At 37.9% G+C, this 4,468-nt stretch overlaps 1 long non-coding RNA gene across 1 annotated transcript; it reads left to right on the plus strand.

Moving 5' to 3' along the window:
* The first annotated feature begins 235 nt into the window (after positions 1-235).
* LOC147831619 (uncharacterized) lies at positions 236-3,698 on the plus strand. Its single transcript, XR_015522234.1, has 3 exons — positions 236-1,146; positions 2,872-3,476; positions 3,619-3,698. It is a non-coding gene; the product is annotated as an uncharacterized LOC147831619 (long non-coding RNA).
* The last annotated feature ends 770 nt before the right edge of the window (positions 3,699-4,468 follow it).

The raw sequence follows: 4,468 nt of genomic DNA on the forward strand, positions 1-4,468 counted from the left end.
TCAATACTGCAGGTTTTCTTTTTGTTTTTTTCAAAAATGGCATTAGTAACATGCACTTATGCCTGTCTTAAATGTGTGTACATACTGCTTATTATGAACACAGGCAGGAACAGAAGCACACAAATATATTTATATTTAAAAATGTTAGAGTTAAAATGTAAAAACTTAATATTGTGTACATAAATATAAAAACTGTTACCTCCTCCCATGCCTTCTTCACTTCGGGCTTTGGTGGGATCCAACTCTTTTGTGGCCAGTTTATTTATGACAGTTTACATTTGTTTAATATTTGTATTATTATTATAACTTTTATTATTTCCTGTTATATACATATTTTTGTTTGTGTTTGGTGCTAGGTTTGTCCACCTGATGAGTTGATATATGCATATAGTGGCATAAGTAGGATGTGTGTGTGGATGTTAGTCATGGACTAAATTATAATGAACTAATTTATAAAATTAAAGCCTATATGGAGTTGATGTCTTTAATGGAGTGTGTCCAAAATCACCACCATTTCCCAAATAAATGGCCAATTGGGGTTGACACCTGAGGTTCATCTCTTAGAGGGTCTGCTACCGTGCAAAATTATTCCATTTCCTCACTCGTGAAGTGTTTAGTTTTTTTCTGCTCACAAATTTCACCATTTAAATAGTCAATGTGCTGTACATTACCAACTAGCTCTCAAAGGGAATGGGAGATAAGAATTTAATTAGTTTAGTGCATGTTATGCCCAAAACCCATAACTTATTAAGAGAATTTAAAAAATGGTTTTTAGACCTTATAATTTTTTTTGTGATATTAACCTGTCAGTTTATCATGCTGTGGTTCTGTCTCTTAGTTATGCTTTCTTTGCTTAAAAGAATGATCTGTTCTGCATGTCTCTGCTCAGTAAATGACGTGTAATTCTTAATTTGAGTGTTTGTCTCTTCCCTGCAACAACACCTGACACCTAACATCATAAAACCTGCATGCATTGATTGGTTTATCATCATTATTGAAAAATAAATTAATCAAGTACATAGGGCCTGTACCACAAAGCCAGACTAGCTGGCTTGAGTTTGGGTTGCATCAATTCTGGGTTTTAGGTAACATGAAGGGATCTCAGCTTAGCTCAGCTGTTCCATAATACCATGGCAACAAAGAGTTGTGGGGAGTCAACGGATCGTTCCAGAACCGAACAAGTCACAGACCATGTTATCCTTAAAAGATTGGTTGGTGCCTACAAGTCTGAGCTTTGATTTCATTTTCAAAGCAATCCACAGGCACCCAGCAAAAGGCAATCCACAGGATGACTAGCCAGTCAACATCACAGTTGCGTGTTAATTAACTTTACACCTTAAAACAATAAGAGGCTCTACAATCAAAAACCCACCAAACCGGTTTTTGAGAAGTACCTTTTGGTTCGCGTGCCCTTTGGCGTCTGCAAGGAATACACATTCTCAGGCAGACACAGAAGCGATCAGAAACGCTTCCAAAGTTTAATGGACATTTAAGTCAAACAGTTTATTTGAGTAATGTACGTTTGCTTTATGTTTCTGTAGGTTTTTGTGTGTACATGTTCCGTGTGTTTAACAAAACTGTTATAGATAGTTATTGAGTAATAGCCCTCAGTGACAAATGAAATCTACAGAATGTTTGTGAAATACTTCATGTTTGGTATTGATTGAAAGCTAGGAAAGTTTCAAATGCATTGGTTTATATGAAGAAACCATACTATGAAAGATGTCCATGTTATGAGACTTCATTTTAACAACTTTGCAATCAAAGCAGCGCCCACACAAAGTACCAACCCGGCCTCCTAGAGGGCAGAATTGGGGTGTGACTCCACCCCACACCTTATCTGACTGGACAAGTATTGTGTAGACCCAGCCTCTATCAAAGCCTATAAAACTTTGAACAAAGGAATTTCATCGTCGTCTTTTGCCGGTCATCTTTGCCAGTCGTCACCGCCGTCGCTGCCCGGACGTCGCTCTTCTCGTGCTGTGGCCGTTACATCGCCTCGCCGGAAGCCTCGTTACATCACGGAGCAGACCGCGACCTTCACTTGCTGCCGGCTCGACCCCCGATCTGCTTGTGCAACTGCTTCAACAACAAGCCATCGGGTCAACACATCCAAACTCTGAAACTCATCATAACTACAGGAACCCAGGAAGGACTTCGAACGCCGCTTTGTCCAACATCTGTATCCCTAGCAACCGACTAAGGAAACCCCTCTTCACCGACAAGGGAATTCCATCACGTCACTGAAGTTGCTACGCTGACCAATCAGCTTCGCCGGGATTTCCCTTTGGACCAGTCGAGGAAACCAAAAATTACATCAGAACGCAAGTAGCACAAACGAGGTTTCTATCCATTGCTGACACTGGTGTGAATTATGTTTAAGTAGTAAAGAATAGCAAGATTCTCTGCTTTTATGGTTTCTCTCAGGTTGCAATGCTAAGAACGTAGCAAATGCTAGAAGTTGAATCCACTCAGTCATAACTCTCCTCAAACTGCTTGTGAGTGTGTGTATGTATGTGCGTTTGTTTGTTTTACGTAACGTTAGATTAGTACTTTGTGTTGTAGAGTAGCAATAAACTTTTGTTTCGTTTTAAGATCAGTGTTGGTGTGTTGTGTTCTTTATAAGTTAATGCCTCAGCTTCAGATACTGCTACCTTGCTCATTAAATAATTAGATACTGTTTTTATATTGTTATTGTTGGCCACGTAATAATATAATACAGAATTGCTTTACACCTAAACGTTCTATTTGCTGGACAAATACTAAAGTTAAGTGTAAGCTTTAAATAATTCTATGTGAATCATGTTCGAATCTTTGATTCGAATCCCCAAAGTTTAAACATGATTTAAACCAAAGAGCTGATTCTTACAGAGTGCTTAAAATCAAGCTGAATTTGTGTTACCTAAAACGCAGGATTGGTGCAAACTAAACTGACTAGCCAGCTAATCCAACTTTATAATAAAAACTTCTCAAATCAAACAAATATTTTAGAAAGAAACAAGAACTGGATAAAACAGGCCTCGCTAATAAATACTGCTATTACTCAGTCTGATCAAATTAGAGCAAAGCAATTATAAAGACATACAAAGCAAGGGACTTTAAATACAATGAACACTAAAATTAGAAAAAAAAATCTGAAATAAGTAAATTTTTATGTTTAAAATTTGAAGGATTTGTTGTTGCGGTTTTAACATGTTAGTAGAGCAGGACATAGTTTCACACGGGAAATCACTAGTCTCTCACAGACATCAATAGTCTCTCACCGGACATCACTCTGTCACAACATCACTAGTCTCTCAAGCTTCACACAAGACATTGCTAGACTCTCACAACACATCACTAGTCTCTTGCATTGCTCTGTTGTGATCATGATCTTTTCAGGTTTAATTCAGGACTCTGGGCTCGCCATTTCATTATTTTAGTATTTTCAGTTTCAAGGCTTAACCCATTTGTTGAGTGACAGGGTGCATTACACTGCATGATAATCACTGGCTAATTGGACAATGAATTCAGGGAATTAACCGGATGTTGGTGATTGAGCCTCTGATATATAATGTCTGATTTATATCATCCTGTAACTGTAAAAGAGACTCAACTTCTGCTGGAAAAAACACCCAGAAACCATGACACTTCACCGCAACCTTTACTGACTTCTGAACACACATTTGGTTTAGTCTTGACCAAGCATACCGTAAGCTAAAAAATAAATAAATAAAAAATACCATCAAAAAAAAAAAAAAAAAAAGCCAAATGTGGTGTTTCCGGTGTTTAATGACATTAAGCGAGCAGTGTCTCGAATAAAACACACCTGTGGTTAGATAAAAACTGCCTTCAGCTTTTGCTTAACGTGTGCATTTCCGGAAAGCTCTGAAGTGTGCATGGTGGTTAAACAAACAGCTGGTCAAAGTTTACAGTCCAGCAAAGTCAACAGCATTTATGCACGTCTACAGCTGCAGATGTAAAAAACATTTAAACACATCAGGGGCCTGTTTCAGAAAGGAGGTTACCTGAAAACTCAGAGTATTTTAACCCTGAAATAAGAGAAACTCTGGGTTTTCCGTTTCAAAATGGCAGGTTTGTTAAACTCGAGAAAGCAGGGTAAGTCAAGCCTGTTTCTGAAAGAGAGGTAACTTTAACTCAGAGTTAGTTACTGTGGTAACTTACTCGGTGAATCTAACCTGGTCAGAAGCAGGTTTTATTCTCTAAACTCAGTTTCTGTCTGTCTCCTCCCCTTTTTTAAAGATGAAGCGGTATTTCTCGCCTTAGCCTTACGTTTCCACCTACCTATTTTAATGCTCATTTAGGATACGTGCATAAAAACGATTGATAGAAACGTCATGATGCACATAACTTTTTAAAATATGCATAAAAAACGCGCATAACTGAGTAGGATAAACTTTTATTCGATAGAAAATGTGCGCATAAACTACGATGGAAACACTTTTACTGAACAAATTACAGTATGTGC

The sequence above is a fragment of the Danio rerio genome, chromosome 22, assembly GCF_052040795.2.
Source record: "Danio rerio strain M-AB ecotype USA chromosome 22, GRCz13ab, whole genome shotgun sequence".
NCBI lineage: Eukaryota > Metazoa > Chordata > Actinopteri > Cypriniformes > Danionidae > Danio > Danio rerio.